Source organism: Phocoena sinus, chromosome 17, assembly GCF_008692025.1.
Source record: "Phocoena sinus isolate mPhoSin1 chromosome 17, mPhoSin1.pri, whole genome shotgun sequence".
Classification (NCBI taxonomy): Eukaryota; Metazoa; Chordata; class Mammalia; order Artiodactyla; family Phocoenidae; genus Phocoena; species Phocoena sinus.
In genome coordinates this window covers 9,881,946-9,905,509 of record NC_045779.1, presented here as the reverse complement: position 1 = coordinate 9,905,509, position 23,564 = coordinate 9,881,946, and the positions used below count along the sequence as shown (strand labels likewise).

At 37.7% G+C, this 23,564-nt stretch overlaps 1 non-coding gene and 1 pseudogene across 1 annotated transcript; one reads left to right on the top strand and one right to left on the bottom strand.

Moving 5' to 3' along the window:
• Positions 1 to 5,445: 5,445 nt before the first annotated feature.
• Positions 5,446 to 23,140, bottom strand: LOC116742723 (annotated as a pseudogene).
• LOC116742804 lies at positions 6,173 to 6,275 on the top strand. Its single transcript, XR_004346584.1, has one exon. It is a non-coding gene; the product is annotated as a U6 spliceosomal RNA (small nuclear RNA).
• Positions 23,141 to 23,564: the final 424 nt, after the last annotated feature.

The window sequence follows — 23,564 nt, the reverse complement described above, 5'->3', positions numbered from 1 at the left end:
ACAACAGACACAAAAAATTATCACCTCTGGGGAGTAAGAATAGAGTTGGTGGGTGGGAGAACTTCTTCAGAAGCACTTTTGAACTGTTTGACCTATAATCAAATGATAAATTAAAATGTGTGTTTTATCAAAAACAGAAGAAGAGGATGTAGGGATAAGAAGTAAAGATAGCAATTGGAGTATAACATATTTCCAGGAACAGGAACAGGTTAACGAGTGTCTGAAAGTTTAGATCTTATTCTCTTCTTCCATTACCAGGCTGCCTTCTTCACGATTGGCTGGGACAGTGTTGCCATGGAACCAGGGCTTGTAGAGTCACAGCATCACGTTTGTCACTGTTCAGACGTATCACTTTTTTTCAAAATAGGTATCAAGGCTTTGCCATAAATTAAGTTACCTCCTTTCCCTGTTTTGTTTTGTGGTTCTTGAATCACTAGAATTATTTGGATTAATGCACGTTTCCTCATTTGCTTCTATAATAAAAAATATAAATGAACTGATATGTGTAAAGTACCTAAAACATGGTAGACATCTAATAAATATAAATTTTCTTTTCTCTGCTTGGGTTTCTGCACCCACTCATTACTTCTCATTGGAAAATTTAAGGGGGGGAGATAGGATCAAATCGTATTTTGTAGACTTCAATTAAGCACTGCCATTTTCTTAAAACTGATGTCCTTTTATTACTAGAGCACATAACTGCTATTTGTTATTCCAGCATTTTCATGAATACATAAGCACTCCTTGTCACTTGTATATCCTTAAAGAACTAGTATATTGGCATTATTTTAAGAAAAGATTCTTGAAAGCACATTCAGTAGTTTTTGTGGAGCATTTAAGTGGATACAAAGATTGAGGAGTACCCAAATAGTTACCATCTACCAAGGATCAAAGTTACATCATCATATCAGGACAACTTGAGAAAATAAGGGATGGGAAAACAGAGTTCTTGAATAATTTTGTTTGTTTGCTCTCATTGCATGCAGTGAAAAACAAATCCTCTTGTGATCCAAACATTAATAAAACATGTCTTCAGTACGTATATAGCTGAAAATATTAAGTTTTTGTAGCTATTTTCTTAGCTACATAGACATCTTATTCTTAGCAATGACAGCTAACAACACTTTCTCTTTTGTAGGGGATAAGTTAAATCCAAAAGGGTCCTGGGACACAAACGATCCCTGCAAATATTTCCTGATGTCGGAAAGACACTTCTCTTGCCCATTTATCCTTGTAGTAGCAAAGTGATATTAAGTTCCTTAGTTTGACTGGAAAAGAAAATCACCAAAGTAGGGCTCAGTCAAGGGAAAAAAATCATTGTATGTTCAAATAAAATACTGCGGTTCAAAACGAAACAGCAAATGTTGGCGCCAGTACCCGTCAGGTCAGATGAACAAGAGCTGCAGGTGAAGAGTGATACTCTCCTTTCTTGCTAAGATTTTGCTATTGCAGAAGATTTGGAGGTGGGATATTAAATTATTTTCTCTACTTTATGACCACTGCATAGTATTCTAGAGCCTCCTATGTGAAGAAAGCTCATGAAAATAAAATATAGAGAAAGAGGCGGAAATGCTGAAGCCCTTCATTGAGGTTCTTTAGACAAGTGACCACAGAAGAGATCCCACAGTATCTAGAGTTCAGTGCTGCCTTAAGGTTCAATGAATGAAGACGTAAAGGCAAAAATCCTCATGCCTTCCATTACTGAAGTATTAGCTAATAAGTGAACAAAGACATCAGGATACTTGGCTGAATTTCCCTCATTTCTTCAGGATTTCTGGAATCATACAGATGTCGAAATAACCCCTTTGAATCAAATGTATTCTACTCTATGGTAAATGAACTTCTGCTTCAGAAGTTCACTTGAAAGAAATTTGATGAAAGGCTTGATGTCTTGGTCATCTGCAGTTTTCCTCAGTTTATGCACACTGGGCTCTGGATAGGAAAGAAGGACTTTCACAGAGCATGAATCGAGCATCTATACTGTTTTTCACACCCACCTCAAATCTGAACCCTTTGAAAAATAGGGGTGTAAACTAACTTTGTGAAAAAACTGGTCTCAGTAGTCCATAACCTAAAACACATTGTACTACAGGGGTTTAATCTAACTTTGTGAAAAAACTGGTCTTGGCAGTCCATACCCTAAAACACATTGTACTACAGGGAAATAATATCCTGAGGATTTTTTTTTTTAAAGGAAACACACTCCCCAGAAGCATTAGCATTATTCTTGGTTTCCTTCCACGTCAGGTGTCACACTTTATAAAGTGGGATACCTCTGCTTACACAGATCTATTTCAATCAAGTTGTTAAAATTCAGATTGTGAACCCCACTGGTTACTAGCTTATGGAGTTTTTATATTTATGTATTCCTCTACAAAAAAAGCTTTATTTGTGGATGGAGTGAGTACTGCCTATGTAAAGTCCCAAATGGGTCTTCTTGTGCCAAAGCCTATTATCCTACCATTATAATTCCATGTTTTTGAGTCCTGAAAACTTTTTGTATTCAGAAGTTCCCTATTATACTTGTATGCACAGCTCTTCAAGCTTATGTTTCTAAAATTGCAGTAGATCTACCACCTGGCACATGCAGAATTGTGTCAAGGGAATGAGAAACTATATAATAAATATGACATCTCCTCCTGGAAAATAAATTTCACTTGAAAATTTTGATGCAGAAAGTGAAGTGATTTAAATGAAAATTTAAACACATTTTCTATTTAAATATATATATATATATATATATATTTATATTGTTGAGGAGAATGCTAAGTGTGTGTAAATTGTTAGGCTGAAACCCAAAACTTCAAATAATTTCAAGGATATGGAGTTCGTGCTAGTGATTTTCATTTGTTTGTTTCAAATGGCACAAAGTACCCAGGTGGCTTAAACACACACACACAAAATATTTGCTTAGATAAATGAAAAGTCCAGGAACGGGACTGGCTTTAGATACAGCTTGTCCAGAGACTCAAAAGATGTCTCCTAGACTTTGTTTTTCTTCATCCTCTCTCAGAATCTTCCCTCCTCCGTACTGACAGTATTCTTATAACCAAAAGATGAGTGCCAAAGCTTCATATTTTATATCTTCCCTGTCTTTAATCTCAGGGGGAAAAAGCAAGAGTCTCTTTCCTAGAAATCTCAGGAGAAAAGAAACCTTGAATCTCACTGACTCTGGTTGGGTCACTGAATGAATCATGGTGGCCAGCTATAGAATTAGCCAAATGTCACACGCACCCTGGAACTTCAACAGAAGTCTATAAATTGAGAGTGGAAGAATCCCCTCCCCACTAGGTAAATTGTGGGATGTTTCCCAGAATAAAAGTGAATCATGCCAGGTGGCATGTTTTACACACACACACACACATTGCTGTCGCCCTACCTCACCTCATACACACACACAACACCTTCCCAGGTTTAGTTCCGTATCTTAAGGGTATGCTGGTGGAAAGGAATCTGAGACACACTGCTTTAACTTATCCACCAGCACTTTAGCAGGGATTAACAGCTGGTGGAATCCAGCAACGCTCACTGGCGATAGGATAGCAGTACCCAGATCAGAGGCTTCCGATGCACTGACAGCAGGTGCACCAAAGATCCTTAGCTCCTGAGTTCCTTTAGTGCTTTTCTCACCTAATGACTTGCTGATGGGAGATAAACCTAGCTGACTTAGTCAGCGTAGGCAGAGCTGGCGGAGTGTTTGCAGGACAAGGCCTTTTTGAACTCATCTTCAAGGTTGGCCAAGATAGTTGCCAACAGTATAATGAACCATAATAATGACACTGCAGAGAGCTGTAAAGTGCAGGATGATCAATGCTGAGCTCACAAAGTATCTGATCCTCTAGGCAAACCACACAACTGGGAAATTCCTTGTTAATGGATGAACTTTGTTTCTCTCCAAATTTCAACAGCAAGGGGTTTTGTTTCACGTGCTATAGCACTGCACTATATTTTCCCATACTCCTTTTTCCCCAAAAGCAGATATCTTGCTCTGCCTCAAGAGATTACATTGAGTTTATTATGAAATTTATTTTCATGTAACTACTTGTTAAATATACATGAGGTAGTGGATTTTGCTAGAGAGAATCCAGATTTTGTTTAAGGTGGAAATGTGCCCAGAAAAATAAACCCTCCATATTCCAACCTTGATCACAGATAAGGGTGACCTTGGGACATATTTCTGACCATCGAGATATAAGCAGAAAGCTTCTGTGGATTTCCTTCCCACTTCAGTGACTTCCTGACACACAGACATGAAGGTTGAGCTGAAGTAGCCATTCTGTGACCATGTGGTGACACACATGAGGGTAAAACCGTGTGTCAAGCAAAGTACAAAGGAGGAAAGAGCCTGGAACAATGATAGAATGTGCTGTACCACCCTGGGTCTAGGCTTAGTTGTTAGATGAAAACCTTAACGTATGTTGTATGAAGCCGCTATAATTGACTTTCCTTCTGTTGCAGGCAGCCAAACATGTTCTTAATCAGTAAAGGCTGCTTTTCAAAATTCTGCAAAATCTATTGATTTCTCACAACCATGGCAGAAAATTAGCTCAAAATAATTCATTCCACTGGAAGTTCAGCCAGTATAATTTCTCCCCATTTTCTTTTTTTCATTTAATTGATTTTATTGTAACTGGATCAGGTCTGAGATGAGGGAAATGGAAATAGCCTTGTTATAAAGAATCAAACATTATAATGGTTCTAACTGAAATTAAGCTTTTCTTATAGGAGAATTATAAATATATGAGCATTACAAGAGCTGACTATACACTTTCAAGTTCATATTCTCTGCCAACAGATTTGATCTTTCACCATCATGTAATCCAGATAAAAGGAATCACTTGTCCCATATCAGGCATAATGGGAAATCGCACAATCCTGAGAATATGGGGGCAAGGAGTGCCCCTCTTTGACCAACTAGCAGGTCGAAGGTGACCTACTTCATCTCTCCTATGAAAAAATGTGCTTCACCATGACATGGAAATCAGACTTGATTTTAGACCACATAGTAGGGCTTTCCTCTTGATGTGAAACTAATAACAAGAGCAGCTGTGTTTTTTTGTTTTCTTTTTAATTCTCAAACTGATTGTTAATGAGAAAAACCGCGGAGCAGCTAACAATGCAGCTCAAATCTTTAGTCCTCTCTTTCCCACTCAAGCACTGAAATACGACACTCCTTTCATAATATTCTGGCCACCACATCCTCTCTTTTCTTTTCGGCTTCAGAGTCCTTTCCAAAAGGAAACATGCTGCCCGGCATTCTATACTACTCCTAATTTCCAGGTGGAAAAATGAGACAGATGAAGTGACATCTAAAAACACCGGGGATTATATTTTTAAAAACAAGACAGTAATTCAGATCTTCTTGCTTTAATTCTTCTCTGTGTTACCATGCCAAAATATTTATCAAAGTTCAAGAGATTACTGATATGCAGTAATGACCAATGACTACACGTTAATGGAGCTATTCATAATCAACTCATTAGTGAAGTAACTGGAAAAGAAGTTTAAATACAAAGAGTGATTTTCACTATTCTGTTTATACAGTATTGAAACAACCATAACTTCAAACACCCATAAAAGTGCAAAACTCTAAGTTACATTAAACAATAATTGATAACTCTGAAATACTGCAACATCCTGAAGTATCTTCCAGATGACCAAAAACAGATGAAATTTTGTTCAGTATAACTTCAGTTTTTTTACACAGAACTACGTATTTTAAAAACTGTAATCCATGTAAGGTATACACAAAACCCTGAACTGACTAGATTGTTCAATCAATAATACTCCACACTGCTTTGTTGTTATGGACAAATGAGCTTATAATTCAATGAAACCCATGTAAGAAATTCTAATCTATAGAATGACATGTTCAAATTGTTTGTTTTATTAACAAAAACCTCCTATTCCTTTGTCAGATGTTTAATTCCTCTAAATATCATCTTTAAAAGGCCTGACTTGATTGTTGTCAAAATAAACCACAGGTCAAGTGCAACCCTCCAGTATCCAGCCTATGGGCTCTTCATGAGTTTTGGTTCCGTGTAAGCCACACAATGACCTTCCCATGAGTTTTCCATTGGAGATTTCACAGTCTAATTTGAACGGTCTCCACAAAGTATCCCTCCCTTCTCTAGGCTTTTGGGTAGAATGTCAAATTAATAACGGCATGTGGGTGCTTGCTTCGGCACATACACTAAATTGGAATGATACAAAGAAGATTAGCATGGCCCCTGTGCAGGGATGACACGCAAATTCGTGAAGCGTTCCATATTTTTAAGCTGGGATGAAGTGAGAGAGTGGCATGGACATATGTACACTACCATATGTAAAACAGATAGCTAGTGGGAAGCAGCCTCATAGCACAGGGAGATCAGCTCGGTGCTTTGTGTCCACCTAGAGGGGTGGGATAGGGAGGGTGGGAGGGAGACGCAAGAGGGAGGAGATATGGGGATATGTATACGTATAGCTGATTCACTTTGTTATACAGCAGAAACTAACACACCATTGTAAAGCAATTATACTCCAATAAAGATGCTAAAAAAATAAACAACAAAATAAATAAACACTGATATAAGGGGAAAAAATGGCAGGTGGTGTTCCTTAGCATAGCCTGCCAAAATGTGATAATTTCCTTGGAAGAAAAGCCATGGGCTGCAATCATGCATCTGAGTTGACAGACATTCAGATGGATCCTATATAAAAAGAAAAGGTTGGTGTCTTCTGGAATATGAATGTCCACTTTTAATAAATTCAAACAGATCCCAACATAAACATCTTCAAACTTGATGGGTTTTACGTGACTCGTCATTTCACAGGTTCTTGGCACCAAATTTCTGGATATTATATAACCCAACCCACCGCAGTCGGGAGGAAACACCTTGAAGGGATACCCCTGGTATGAAATATGGGGGTTTTGGTAAAATCCTCTATAGGAATAATCATCAATTAGAGGATAACTTGTGAAAAACTCCTCTGAGTGGTTTAAATTTAAAGATACTTCACTAAGTTGCCAGTATTGATGAAAACACCAGTGTCTGTCTTCGTGATGTACCATGCGTTGGGGCAAAACTCAGTTACCCACCTAAATGCCACAATTGTTTTCAAGGTCACATTATTGTTGTGTCTAAAAAATCTTGTATTATGTTGCCATAAAGGAGGTGTTCATCCTCTAAGGATAAAGCTAATATTTGTCTTCCGTTTCAGCCTACTGGCCTAATAAGAAAAATGTAAGAACCTCATATCTCCACCAAGACTTCTTTTCACCCCGAGTAACTCTAATGGCCCGTCTGGCTTTCACATCTGAGGGGTGTGAGGTCACCGGGATGACAAGACATGCATTTTGATGAGAGCAGCTCCAATGCTCTCCAAGTGTGAAGCGGAAGACTTGTCTGTAAATGGGCTCATAGTCATAGAAGTACATACAGTTCACGCGTTCTAGCACATTGTAGTGGGGAAAACTGAGGTACCACATCACCAGGAAACTCAGGAGCGACGGCAGCAGGAGGCTCCAGGGATCTCAGTGACATCCACCCGGAAGGGTGGTTCGGAGCTCTGGGGCCATTCACAGAAGCTCAGGAGCACGCGAGCCTCGGGTTCTTGATTTACTTCTTCTGAGTGAAAGACCTTCAGTTTCATCAACTGAACATTCCATAGCAAGTGGTAGTCAAAACTAATGCTTGAAATTTCTACTGAAAAACAAGACTCTCAGATTGGCCTAAAACTCTGCCATATACTGCTTACAAGATACATGCCTGTAGAATTTCAGATGAAACTAAAGCACTAGTTGAAGTCTTTTGTTTCCCGTATTCCATATGCTTTAATTAAACGATTTGCCGTGAACTCTCCAGCGCGCCACGCGCACCCTGCTCCAACGCGGGCAGAGGGCCGACCCTCCCCTCTCCCCATTTTCCAAGGCCATGTTAATACTGACATCTTGGACAAGTCACTTAACATTTCTGAAACTCACTTTCTCCACCTCTAAAGTGGTATTAACGTATCACCTATTCCCTAGGTTTGTTATGAGGATTAACTGAGATAATCTGTAAATATTTCCTGGTAAAATATAAGCACTAAAAAATGGAATCCATTATTATTAATTATTATTTAATTGTATAATCTTGACTGGAAAGAAACATATCAAAAGGCGCATAGTAAACCCCTAATATGCATTTATGAATGAATGGTTAACAGTGGTTGTCTATTTGTTGGGAGTAAGAGAGTTGGTGATTCTTTTTTCTCTTCTTCTGCATTTTCTAAATTTTATTGAATAAACATATTTATTATTTTATAAGAACATTTGTTCACCTCTCCATCCACCCTAAATACCTAATAACCAAAATTATATATATTATATAATATTTACTATAATATATAATTTGATATAATAAATACATTTAATACATGTTTTAATACAGTTATTTCATATTTAATTGATAAAGTATAGATTTATAACATACCTGAGGCTTTATTTAAAAGACTAAGAGTGTTAGAATGAGGGGGAAGATGCAGTGATGCCTCTGTGAATACAAACACATATGCACGTATACATGCATAGACAGTCACAAATTATAACAATAAGCTATTTGAACAAGACACACCTAAACCATGGCATCAAGAGTTTAAAAATAAATATGTAGTCTATAAATAAAGCAAGGATAACAATATTATTATCTGACATATAAAATTCAAGGTGACAAGCATCAAACAGTAAGAATGCAAAGAGCTTGAATTATATTATTAATAATGTGGCCCATTTTTATATGGTAGAATACAGCAAATACGTAATTATTTTGCTGCGTTAGGAATTAAGAATTTCTGTGTACGAAAATAAGGGATCAAAATAAAATGACACAGAAAAAACTTGTAATGTTAAATCTGAATTGGAAATACTATTAAATCATGAACTTTTTCTTTAAAAAGTATGTATTCCCTAGTTCTGTCCACTTAAAATGCCTGAAGGCAATGACACCCCCAGGAGCAATGAGTGCTCCTATATGTAGACTGTGCTCCGTAAATACCAGGGTTCTTTGGATAAGTGGCTGATTACAAGTCTGAAGCATAACATTAGACTTGCCTGAGACATCTTGTTCCAGAACTCAAGGACACTATCACAGACTAATGGGGTTACAACCAGATGACACAGGAATCACATGAAGGAAGAATGGACACGTGAACGCCAAAGAGCGCAAAGTCTACAAATTATTAAATCTATGGAACAGAAAAGTTATGAGTTAAAAAAGGAAAAGAAAAGAAAAGAAGAATTTATAGTAGTACTTAATAAAGAGAAAGCCAAAATAAACTCAAATCCTGAAGATTATTGCAAATAACCATTACAACAAAGAAATCTAGCTAATGAAAGTGAAAGAGAAGATAGAATTTAAAAAATAATTCGACTTCTGGTTTCCAGTTCCATATGCAAGGAGCCTGGAAGTCACTCCATCATAGCAACAAGCAAAAAGCTGAACAGACTGAAAAATCAACAATTCCTCATGGATTCATAAGAGAGATTGAGGGCACAGGACAAATCCCCAGCACTGGAGAGACAGATGGCTGAGTATAGGGAGCCACATAGAGTCAGGAGCATAAACTGCCACAGGGACCAGTGCCAGGGTGGGAAAACCTCAACTATAATTAAAGAGCTGCTGGAAGCTCAGTGTGGACAAGTCTGAGAGTTAAAAACTTTGGGCAGACCCTATCACATTGAGATCCCCACGCGTTTTGTAAGTTTTACCCCCAGGAGCTCAACCAGATTCTCACTGTAAATACTAGAGAAAAATCCCCTCTTGCTTCCAGCAGGGGGAGGAGAAAAGAAAGAAACTGGAAATGAACCACAGTACTCTGGGTTGTTTTTTTTTAATGGATAAAACAAACTTTATTTTATTTATTTTTAAAAAATTTATTGTAGGGCTTCCCTGGTGGTGCAGTGGTTGAGAGTCCGCCTGCTGATGCAGGGGACACGGGTTCGTGTCCCGGTCCGGGAGGATCCCACATGCCGCGGAGCGGCTGGGCCCGTGAGCCATGGCCACTGAGCCTGCGCGTCCAGAGCCTGTGCTCTGCAATGGAAGAGGCCACGACAGTGAGAGGCCCGCATACCACAAAAAATAAATAAATGAATAAATAAATAATTATTGTGTAGTTGATTTACAATGTTTTGTTAATTTCTGCCATACAGCAGAGTGATTCAGTTGTATATATAGATACATTATGCATGTATATACATATACACATTATATATATATGTGTGTATATATGTGTATACATTCTTTTTCACATTCTTTTCCATTATGGTTTATCAGAGGATATTAAATATAGTTCCCTGTGCTATACAGTAGGAACTTGTTGTTTATCCATTCTATGTATAATAACTTGCATCTACTAATTCCCAACTCACAATCCATCCCTCTCCACCCCTCTCTGCCTTGGCAACCACAAGTCTGTTCTCTATGTCTGTGAGTCTGTTTCTTTCTTTTTTTTTTTTTTTGTGGTATGTGGGCCTCTCACTGCTGTGGCCTCTCCGCTGCGGAGCACAGGCTCCAGACGCGCAGACTCAACGGCCATGACTCACAGGCCCAGCCGCTCCGCGGCATGTGGGATCTTCCCAGACTAGGGCACGAACCCGTGTCCCCTGCATCAGCAGGCAGACTCTCAACCACTGTGCCACCAGGGAAGCCCTGTTTCTGTTTTGTAAGTAAGTTCATTTGTGTCGTATTTTAGATTCCACATATAATTGATATCATATAGTATTTGTCTTTCTCTTTCTGACTTACTTCATTTAGTATGATAATCTCTAGGTCCATCCATATTGCTGTAAATGGCATTATTTCATTCTTTTTTATGGCTGAGTAGTATTTCTTTGTATATATCTGCCACATCTTCTTTATCCATTCATCTGTCAATGGACACTTAAGTTGTTTCCATGTCTTGGCGATTGTAAATGGTGCTGCAATGAACTGTGCTTAACAAGTCCTGTCCTTAGGAGAAAGTACTTAACCAGCAGTTAATCTGCTGAGGTATTACCAGACCATAATGGACCTAGGGGAGGAAACTAATCAACTCCAGTCAGTTCTACACTTACACATGGGAGAAGGGAAACACTGAACTCCAGCTCATTCTAGCCATCCTGTCTGACTTAAGGGGAGAGAAAAAACTGAGAAATACTTGTGAGGTTCACAGTCTAGAGGCATAGGCTCAGGTAAGACTGAGATTTAATCATAGGACTACAGAATTATTCCCCTGCAAACCCACATTATCACCACATTACTAGAGAACTCTTTACAGCAGTGCTTTTACCCAGTACATCATGTCTGGCTATCAAGAAAAAATTACAAGGCATACTAAAAAGCAAAAAACAAAATTTGAAGAGAAAGTGCAAGTGGCAGAACCAGACATGACAAGGATGTTAGAATTAACAGAAAAGGAATTTAAAATAACTATAGTTAATATGCTAAGGGCTCTAATGTAGACAGCATACAAGAACAGATAAACAAGGGAAACAGAGAGATGGAAATCCTAACAAAGAACTAAAAAGAAACAAAATGAGGAATACATTAGATGGGCTTATTAGTAAACTGGACACAGCTGAGGAAAGAATCTCTAAGGATATCTCAACAAAAACCTCCAAAATTGTAAATAAAAGATAGTAAAAACTTTAAAATAAAACAGAACAGACTATCCAAGGACTGTGGGACAACTACATAAGGAAACAGAAGAAATATCTGGAACAATAATGAGTGAATTTTCCCAAATTTTCAAACTGGTCAGACACAAAACCACAGATCCAGGAAGCTCAGGGAACATCAAGCAGGATAAATGAAAAGAAAATATATCTGCACCTAGGCATGTCATTTTCAAATTACAGGAAATCAAAGATAAAGAAAAAGTTTAAAAGCAGCCAGAGGAGAAAAAATGTAAGAAAAGAATTATGTTCAACTTCTCCTCAGAAAACATGCAAGCAAGAGTAGAGTAGAGTGAAATATTTAAAGGGTTGAGGGAAAAAAACACCAACCTGGAATTCTGTACCCTATAAAATTATCCTTCAAAAGTGAAAGACTTCCTCAGACAAACAAAAAATGAGGGACTCTATTGCCAGTAGACCTGCCTTGCAAGAAATGTTAAAAGAAGTTCTTTAGAAGAAAGGAAAATAATATAGGTAAGAAATTCAGATCTACATAAAGAAAGGAAGGGCATTGAAAAAGGAATAAGTGAAAGTAAAATAAGAACTTTTATTTTTCTTATTCTTGGTTCTTAATAGATAGCATTTTTTCAAAATAATAATAGCAACAATGTATTCAATTATATATATATTTGTAAATGCTTATGTGTAAGTGAAATGAATGACAACAATGATACAAGGGATGAGGAAGAAGGAATTAGGGTGACTTTCTTATTATAAGGTACTCACTACCAGTGAAGTGGCATAGTTTATTTAAAAGAGAACTTGGATTATTTGTAACTAAATATTGCAAACTCTAGGGCAAGAACTAAAATAGGGGGAAAAAAATGAAGCATAACAGATATGCTAAAAAAGGAGAGAAAATGGGGTCATATAAAATGCTTGATTAAAGCCAAAGGCAGAAAAATAATGAAAGACAAAAAGAGGAACAAAGAACAAGAGCAACAACTAGAAAAAAGGAACAAATATGGTAGTTATTAGTGCAAGTATATCAATAATCACTTTGAACACAGATGGTATAAAAGCACCAATTAAAAGACAGAGATTGTCAGGAATTCTCTGGCGGTCCAGTGGTTAGGACTCGGGGCTTTCACTGAGGGGGCCCACGTTTGATCCCTGGTCAGGGAACTAAGATCCCGCAAGCCACATAGCACAACCAAAAAATAAATAATAAATAAAATAAAAGACAGAGATTGTCAAAGTGGATCAAAAAACAGGACCCAAATATATGTCATCTACAAGAAACCCACATTGTATGTATTGGATACATATAGCTTAAAATTAAATGGATGGAGAAATATCTACCATGCTAACACTAATCAAAGGAAGCAGGAGTAGTGTATCAATTTCTGACAGAGCAAATTTCAAAGCAAGGAAAGTTATGAGGGATAAAGAAGGGCATTACATAACGATAAAGGGTCAATTCTCCAAGAAGACATAACAATGTGTATGCACCTAATAGCAGAGCATCTAATTATGTGAGGCAAAAATTGATAGAATTGCAAGGAGAATAAATGAACCACCAACATAGTTGGAGACTTCAACACCCTTCTATCACAGATGGAAAGATTCAGCAGCCAAAAAAAATCAATAAAGACTTAGTTGAACTCAACAGCACCATCAATCAACTGGATATAATTAACCTCTATTGACTGCTTCATCCAACAACAGCAGAATACACATTCTTCTCAAGCTCACATGAAACAATCACCAAGAAAGACCACGCGCTGAGTCATAAAACACACAATAACAAATTGAAAAGAATAAAAATCATACAATGTCTGCTCTCAGACAACAATGGAATTAAGCTAGAAATCAATAACAGAAAGGTAACTAGAAAATCCCAAAATATGTGGAGATTAAAAACCACACTTCTAAATAACATGGGTCAAAGAAGAAATCTCAAGAAAAATTTAAAAATACTTTGAACTAAGTTAAAATGAAAACATAACTTACCAAAATTAGTGGGATGCAGTAAAAGCAGTGCTAAAAGGGAAATTTATAGCATTGAATGCATACTTAGAAAAGAAGAGGATGGGAGTGAGGAGAGGAGGATTTGGATGAAGGTGGTCAAACAGTACAAACTTCTAGTTATAAGATAAATAAAGTCTAGCAATGTAATGTACAAAATGATAACTATAGTTAACAATGTTGTATGGTATACTTGAAAGCTGTTAAGACAGTAGATCCTAAGAGTTCTCACCATAAGAAAAATTTTTTTTCTTTTTCTTTTGTATCTACATGAAATGATGAATGTTAACTACACTTACTGTGGCAATCATTTCACAATATATATAACTAATACCATTATTCCATACGCCTTAAACTTACACAGTGCTGTATGGAAAGTATATCTCAATAAAACTGGGGGGGAAAAAGAAAAGAAGAAAAATCTAATATCAGCTACCTAAGTTTCAACCTTAGGAAACTAGGAAAAAGAAAACACAGCAAATTCAACCCAAAGTAAGCAGAAAAAAATAATACGTATAGCAGAAATCAATAACACTGAAAACAGGAAATCAGTAGAGAAAATCAACAAAACCAAAAGTTGATTGAAAAGATCAGTTATCTATAAGCCTCTAGCCAGGAAAACTAAGACAAAAAGAGAGCACACACAAATTACTAATATCAGAAATGAAAGAAGGCAATGACTTTTTAGATACAATACCAAAAGCATGATCCATGAGAGAAATTACAGATTAGCTGGACTTCATTAAAATATAAAACTTCTCAAAGTTAGCAGAAGGAAAGAAATCATAAAGATCAGATCAGAAAAAAAAGAAAAAGAAATGAAGGAAAAAATAGCAAAGATCAATAAAACTAAAAGCTGCTTCTTTGAGAAGATAAACAAAATTGATAAACCATTAGTCAGACGTATCAAGAAAAAAAGGGAGAAGACTCAAATCAATAGAATTAGAAATGAAAAGGGAGAAGTAACAACTGACACTGCAGAAATACAAAGGATCATGAGAGATTACTACAAGCAACTCTATGCCAATAAAATGGACAACCCAGAAGAAATGGACAAATTCTTACAAATGCACAACCTTCCGAGACTGAACCAGGAAGAAATAGAAAATATAAACAGACCAATCACAAGGACTGAAATTGAAACTGTGATTAAAAATCTTCCAACAAACAAAAGTCCAGGACCAGATGGCTTCACAGGCAAATTCTATCAAACATTTAGAGAAGAGCTAACACCTATCCTTCTCAAACTCTTCCAAAATATAGCAGACGGAGGAACACCGCCAAACTCATTCTATGAGGCCACCATCACTCTGATACCAAAACCAGACAAAGATGTCACAAAGAAAGAAAACTTCAGGCCAATATCACTGATGAACATAGATGCAAAAATTCTCAACAAAATACTAGCAAACAGAACCCAACAGCACATTAAAAGGATCATACACTATGATCAAGTGGGGTTTATCCCAGGAATGCAAGGATTCTTCAATATACACAAATCAATCAACGTGATAAATCATATTAACAAATTGAAGAATAAAAACCATATGATCATTCAATAGATGCAGAAAAAGCTTTTCACAAAATTGAACACCCATTTATGATAAAAACCCTCCAGAAAGTAGGCATAGAGGGAACTTTCCTCAACATAATAAAGGCCATATATGACAAACCCACAGCCAACATCATCCTCAATGGTGAAAAACTGAAACCATTTCCACTAAGATCAAGAACAAGACAAGGTTGTCCACTCTCACCACTATTATTCAACATAGTTTTGGAAGTTTTACCACAGCAATTAGAGAAGAAAAAGAAATAAAAGGAATCCAAATTGGAAAAGAAGAAGTAAAGCTGTCACTGCAGATGACATGATACTATACATAGAGAATACTAAAGATGCTACCAGAAAACTACTAGAGCTAATCAATGAATTTGGTAAAGTAGCAGGATACAAAATTAATGCACAGGGCTTCCCTGGTAGCGCAGTGGTTGAGAGTCCGCCTGCCAATGCAGGGGACACAGGTTCATGCCCCGTTCCAGGAAGGTCCCACATGCCGCGAAGCAGCTGGGCCCGTGAGCCATGGCCGCTAAGCTTGCGCGTCCAGAGCCTGTGCTCCGCAATGGGAGAGGCCACAGCAGTGAGAGGTCCGCGTACCGCAAAAAAAAAAAAAAAAAAAAAAAAAAAAAATTAATGCACAGAAATCTCTTGCATTCCTATACACTAATGATGAAAAATCTGAAAGTGAAAATAAGAAAACACTCCCATTTACCATTGCAACAAAAAGAATAAAATATCTAGGAATAAACCTACCTAAGGAGACAAAAGACCTGTATGCAGAAAATTATAAGACACTGATGAAAGGAATTAAAGATGATACCAATACATGGAGAGACATACCATGTTCTTGGATTTGAAGAATCAACATTGTGAAAATGACTCTACTACCCAAAGCAATCTACAGATTTAATGCAATCACTATGAAACTACTACTGGCATTTTTCACAGAACTAGAACAAAAAATTTCACAATTGGAGCTGGAGGAATCAGGCTCCCTGACTTCAGACTATCCTACAAAGCTACAGTAATCAAGACAGTATGGTATTGGCACAAAAACAGAAAGATAGATCAATGGAACAGGATAGAAAGCCCAGAGATAAACGCACGCACATATGGTCACCTTACCTTTGATAAAGGAGGCAAGAATATACAGTGGAGAAAAGACACCCTCTTCAATAAGTGGTGCTGGGAAAACTGGACAGCTACATGTAAAAGAATGAAATTAGAACACTCCATAACACCATACACAAAAATAAACTCAAAATGGATTGAAGACCTAAATGTAAGGCCAGACACCATCAAAATCTTAGAGGAAAAGATAGGCAGAACACTCTATGATATAAATCACAGCAAGATCGTTTTGACCCACCTCCTAGAGAAATGGAAATAAAAACAAAAATAAACAAATGGGACCTAATGAAACTTAAAAGCTTTTGCACAGCAAAGGAAACCATAAACAAGACAAAAAGACAACCCTCAGAATGGGAGAAAATATTTGCAAATGAAGCAACTGACAAAGGATTAATCTCCAAAACATACAAGCAACACATGCAGCTCAATATCAAAGAAACAAACAACCCAATCCAAAAATGGGCAGAAGACCTAAATAGACATTTCTCCAAAGAAGATATACAGATTGTCAACAAACACATGAAAGAACACTCAACATCATTAATCATTAGAGAAATGCAAATCAAAACTTCAGTGAGATATCATCTCACATCAGTCAGAATGGCCATCATGAAAAAATCTACAAACAATAAATGCTGGAGAAGGTGTGAAGAAAAGGGAACCCTCTTGCACTGTTGGTGGGAGTGTAAATTGATACAGCCACTATGGAGAACAGTATGGAGGTTCCTTAAAATACTAAAAATAGAACTACCATTCGACCCAGCAATCCCACTACTGGGTATATACCCTGAGAAAACCATAATTCAAAAAGAGTCATGTACCAAAATGTTCATTGCAGCTCTATTTACAATAGCCAGGAGATGGAAGCAACCTAAGTGTCCATCAACAGATGAATGGATAAAGAAGAGGTGGCACATATATATAATGGAATATTACTCAGCTATGAAAAGGAACGAAACTGAGTTATTTGTAGTGAGGTGGTTGGACCTAGAGACTGTCATACAGAGTGAAGTAAGTCAGAAAGAGAAAAACAAATACCATATGCTAACACATATATATGGAATCTAAAAAAAAAAAAAAAAAAAAAAAAGGTCAGAAGAACCTAGGGGTAGATGGGAACAAAGATGCAGAACTACTATAGAGTGGACTTGAGGATACAGGGAGGGGGAAGGGTAAGCTGGGACTAAGTGAGAGAGTGGCATGGACATATATACACTACCAAATGTAAAATAGATAGCTAGTGGGAAGCAGCCGCATAGCACAGGGAGATCAGCTCGGTGCTTTGTGACCACCTAGAGGGGTGGGATAGCTAGGGTGGAAGGCAGGGAGACGCAAGAGGGAAGAGATATGGGAACATATGTATATGGTTAACTGATTCACTTTGTTATTAAGCAGAAACTAACACACCATTGTAAAGCAGTTATACTCTAATAAAGATGTTAAAAAAAATAAAATAAGATAAAATAAAACTTCTGCTCTTCAAAAGACAGTGTCAAGAGAATGAGAGGACAAACCACATACAGGGAGCAAATATTTGCAATATACACAACTGATAAAGAAGTGTTAGCCACAATATACAAAGAACTCTTAAAATTTAGCAACAGAAACCCAAACAACTCAATTTTCAAAAAATGGACCGAAGACCTTAACAGACATCTCAGAAAAGAAAATATACAGATGGCAAATAAGTATATGAAAAGATGCTCCACATCATATATCATCAGGAAATGCAAATTAAAATAGCAATGGGAGACTACTATACACCTATTAGAATCGTCAAAATCTGGAACACTGACGACTCCAATTGCTGGTGATGATGTGGAATGACTGGAACTCTCATTTCCTCCTGCTGCAAAAACAAAATGTTATAGCCAGTTTGGAAGAAAGCTTGGCAGTGTCTTACAAAACTAAACACATTTTATATAATCTAGCAATCATGCTCTTTGACATGGCTGGTGGGAATGAAAAATGCTACAACCACTTTAGAAATATGTTTGGCAATTTTTTATAGTTAAACCTTTACTTAGCATTCAACCCAGGAACTCCACTGCTAGAAATCAAAAGACAAAAAAATGAAAACATACGTTCACAAAAAGGCTTGCCGAATGTCCATCAACTAGTGAATGAATATACGATTGTGGTATATCCATACAATGCAATCGTCCCTGTAGATTAAAAAACTGTATTAGTGATGTATGTAGTAATATGGATGAATGCCAAAACCATTATGATAAATGAAGAATGCAGACACAAACGACCACATAGTTTATGATACCGTTTATATGACGTTCTGTAACAGTCACATTTGTTCCCCAAGCACGTTTCCATGTCTCTACATGAAATACACTTTTCTTCCTCACCTGAAAAATTCTACTCATTATTCATGGTACAAGCCTCCACCAAAATATATCAATCATTGGTTTCTGATGCAACTTTTTGGAAGTTTCAGTTACAGAAATTACTTTTTTAGAGGTATTTTTCCTCTGTTTTCCCTAGAAAATATAAATTCCTCAAGGACAAAGATCCTCTCTCCTTTGTATTCCTAGTGTTTGGCAATGACCAAACACAATGACCAAATATGTGGTAGGATCTCATCTCAATCCATGTTGAACAATGTGTTTAGTTTTCTGTCTTCCAGATTCCCTTTTGGCCAGCATTTCTATAATGAAAAACAATTCAACTACAACTAAGCTGTCTCTATTTTAATTTATTGGTGTTGTCTAATTTTAGAGAATAAGCCAAAGAAACAGAGAATATCTTATTTTTTCATATAAAAATATAGCTTTTAGTACACTTTCTCTTGGTCATTTGATAGAAACTAAGTCCTTTCTTCTTCTTTCTTGTCTCCTTCCTTCTTTCCTTCCTTCCTTCCTTTTTTTTGATTGTCAGTATTTCCTGCTAAGGAAATAAAATGAGGTCATGTTTAAATAAAGACAGGAAAGATAAAGAAATCTATTTAGTGGACACTGAGAAAATTCTGACAGCTACTGTATGATGGAGCTGGTGATAATTATATTTTCACAGACACATTGCACTGATATTTAAGCAAAATACACTGAGAATAAATACTTATAGAAACATGGCAATTCATTTCTACTGTCAAGCAAATTACAAATTCCAAAACTTCTTTAGGAAAATACCACCATGAATTCTCATTCATTTGTTAGGCTTGATTGCTCCTGAGAAAGTAAAGGTTTTGTTTTTTAAGATATAAACATGTGTCTACCTATATAGACATAATTAAGAAAAGTGTGCATACTTAAAACAACATTTATAGGTTAATAAAAGATACTTTTATTTAAGGGCCTTAAGGTAGAAAGACGATGAAATATAGAGCTAGCGACAACATTTAAAATAACCAAGAGGGACAAAAAGAAAATAGAAAACTAAGATCAAACGAATATAAAATGAATTTATAAATACACACACACTTTCAGGGGAAATCTATTTTAAAGAGTAACTTTAATACTGCATAGCACACATTTAACAAAATTAAATTTTCACTATGAGAATAAGCAAGGAAATCTGAAAATAGGGCTCCCCACAAAGTTCCCTTTGCTAACACTAGTCTTCACTCAATCCATGTGTAGATAGTCTTGGACTGTGGTCTCATAGGATGAGTGGTGAGACCACTAAGGGGAGAAGATTGAGAAACACAGCGTAATACTCATGATCCAAGGCAGCCAGCAATCATTCTTCCCAGGGCCTCCGGAATCCACCACCTCCAGCTTTTCAGCTCAAAAACGTTGCCTTCTGTTTGCCTGGGCTTTCCCTGCTCTCAAGGACCTACTGCTTCAGATTATTCCTTTCTTCCTGCCCCCAGACATCTAAAATGTCACTGAACTTTTGCTCTGTGCTCTATAATGGGCTGTTGGAATCTACTTATCTTGCAGCCACCCAAGACAAGCCTCTGTGTAAGTTCCCTTGCTTTTTAACCTGCCACCAGCCAAGCTAGAGTGGTCTGCCTCTTTCTTGGGTCTCTCTTGCCCTTTGGTTCAGAGACGGGTTTCAGATTACACCAGAAGCTCCCGAGGAAGCTGCACAGCAACAGGGGGCAATTCAACCCATTTCCTACAACTCAGCTGAAATTTCTGGAATGCCAGTGTGAGCCAACCTTGAAGGGCTAGGAAGGTCAGACATAAAAACTGTGACACTTCACTCAACAGCAGGAATCAGACGTTCCTCTAGGAAGTAGGAAGGGCTGGTCCCCTACTTTATTCATCTAGCTTCTTCAGGGGAGAATTCTAAGAAACAGAAAGAATCAACACATTGGAGCTCGGTAGGAAGACGGGGGAGGGGAAAACAAATGCCAAACACAACAGAGAGGATAAAGTCCTGAGGAGGCAGAAATACTGGCAGAGATGGTCACAGATATCCCTATGCCTCATAGAAAATTCTCTTTCTCCACTTTAACTTCCTGCAAAATAAAATATTTGTAGATGTGAAGAAATTTCAAAGTAGCCTGGAGGGGCCCCGGAGATGTTTGGGTTCTTGAGAGGTTTGAACTACAAGGGCTTATGGAAAGGATTTCAATGACCTGAGGTCTCTGGGTCTCCTGAGACATTTGGGTGAAAAGGAGGTAGAGGCCTTTCTATGGCAGTGAGCTCCAAGGAACATAGTATATCCCAGAACAGAAGCTGGGGCTAACTGTTCAGGATTGACTCTGGTAAAGGGAGAGGAGTTATCTGAGTTCCTTTTTCTGCTGCCCCTGCTTATCTAGAGGCAAAATTTCAAGACAAAAGTCCTGTCTATAAATTAAGAAGATGATTTTGGAGTTATAATTTATCATTGCTGCATCTCTTGGGGCCTAACCCAAGGAGAGAGGAACACTGTTTGAGGCAGTAAGGCACTTTAATAGTCTCCATGCAAATCCCGGAGGGGAAGTTTGCAGGGAGAAATAATCTCCACCACAAATAATGAAAATGCACAACTTGAATCCTTTAAAGGCCCAGGAGATACATAAATGAACAAACTTACAATGAATAACATCCCTCCAAAATGCCATGAAATGTGTGTTTAAGTTTCTAGTATAAACAAATTCACCTCAGTACAAAATACAATGCAGAATATTAATTAGTCACCATTAATCTGGTAACTGAATTCTCGGACAAACCAGCTGCCCAAATGTACAGCTCTTTCTGGAATACATGACATTTGGAGTTAGAATCCTCATAAATGAGGGCGGTGTTGAGAAACTGAAAGATGTTCTTCCAAATTTTAAATGAGATAATACAGTGCCTGGCATATAGGAAATGCTAAATAAATGGATTTCATTTTCTATAAATTTCTATTCCCCATCACCCTGGACTTCTCCTTTTTGCACATTCTTCCTTAATGGCCCCAAATTCCTGATAGCATCACAAACCAATGTCAGAAAGTCCCATCACTGGATTATTAGGGACAGTACTCTCTACATGGCTCTTAAGGTTGTGCAGGTGGGATACAGATCAGCTGGGGTTACGTTTGAACAGAAATGGAAATTCAGAGCACAGATTTAACAGCAAGTCAAAGAATGTCTACCAGAGCAGCTCTTAATTACATGATTATTTTATTTTATTTTATTTTACAATGAAATAGCATCTATCCATCCAGGAAAATGTTCTTTTACTTGCTGTTTGAAAGCAATGATTTCCATAGTTGACTTGTGTACATTTATTCCTTCAGTGACTGAATGTCTGTTTAAAGCAGTTCAAGAGCTCAGAAAATTCCCTCTGATGTGACTATAAGGCAGGAACAGTATTTAGGATATTATAAAACTGCCTCTGGTATTCAGGTTTGCAAGCATTTAACAAGCACCCTCTGCAGAGTCAGGTACCACTCGGGGCTGGGAGGATAAAAACAAACAAGACAGGGTAGAGTTTACCTTCAAGGAGCTCAGAGACAAACAAGCAGGTGACTTCAGTACCGTGTGAAATGAAGGGTTATGACAGAGAAGGGGCACCAGATCCAGCTATCCTGGGAGTGAGAGGCTGGAGAGGCGACTGCTTATAAGAGGTGATGTATGAGAAGAGTCTTCGACAGTGAGTGACACAGGCCAAGCAAAACAGTTTGGAGCAGAGTAGAGCGTCCCAGGAGGGAGTGGGGCAGAGAGTGGAAATTGACTGGGGTCAGAGGAAGCTACTATTACGTAAAAGAGCTTAAAGCTCAAACTAGAATGGACAGGGAGCTTCAGAGAAGCTTTTTCAGAGGAATGTCATGGTTAAAGTTGCCCTTTATTTTTTTATTTATTATTATTATTATTATTTTTTGCGATACGCGGGCCTCTCACTGCTGTGGCCTCTCCCGTTGCGGAGCACAGGCTCCGGACGCGCAGGCTCAGCGGCCATGGCTCACGGGCCCAGCCGCTCCGCGGCATGTGGGATCCTCCCTGACCAGGGCACGAACCCGTGTCCCCTGCATTGGCAGGCGGACTCTCAACCACTGCACCACCACGGAAGCCCAGAAGTTGCCTTTTAAATAGTTGACTCTGATAATCCATCTGAACAGGTTTGGGGCTGAATTTAGGAGGCCCAAAGGATAATAATGGCCAAATTTAGGATAGGGGCTGTAGGTTTGAAGGAGAGAAAATAGGTTGAAAACATATAGGAACTAGAAATCATGATACCTGTCATTCATTATATATGGAAGGTAAGGTCGAGAATGAGTCCAGGGTTCTTCACTTGAGCAAATACTGATACCAACATACATGAGAGGGATACAAGAATTCTCTGAACCAATAAGCTGCCACATAATTCAAGGGGCACTACAGCGTATAGATGGAGAGCGTGAGCTTTTGAGCCAGAGTGGCTGGGTTCAAATTCCATCGCCATCGTTTAGAATCTAGGTTAACTTGGAAGAGCACCTCCATTCTTCCATGTAATTTCCTCATCTATGGAAAGGTGATGATAATGGTAGTACCTATATTGTAAGATTGTTATGAGGATTCCATAAGGGAATATATGCAATACGCTTAGAATAGTTTCTGACACAGCAAGCAGTAAACTATATATATATGTATGAAAAACACTCAAGGTGAGAAGATAAGTGGAACAAAACCCAAACTGCAGTGAATACCACCATGAAGTAGATCAAAGGGAGAAGCGTAGCATAAAGAAGTAGAGTTTCAAGGAGGAAGAGGGAGCAAGTTTCAGATGCTGTTGAGAGATCAAGCAAAGTTAATGTAACCAAGGACTTTAAAGGCAGCAGATAGGTACACAGTGAAATATAACTTCTCATCCTCTTCTTCAGATGACG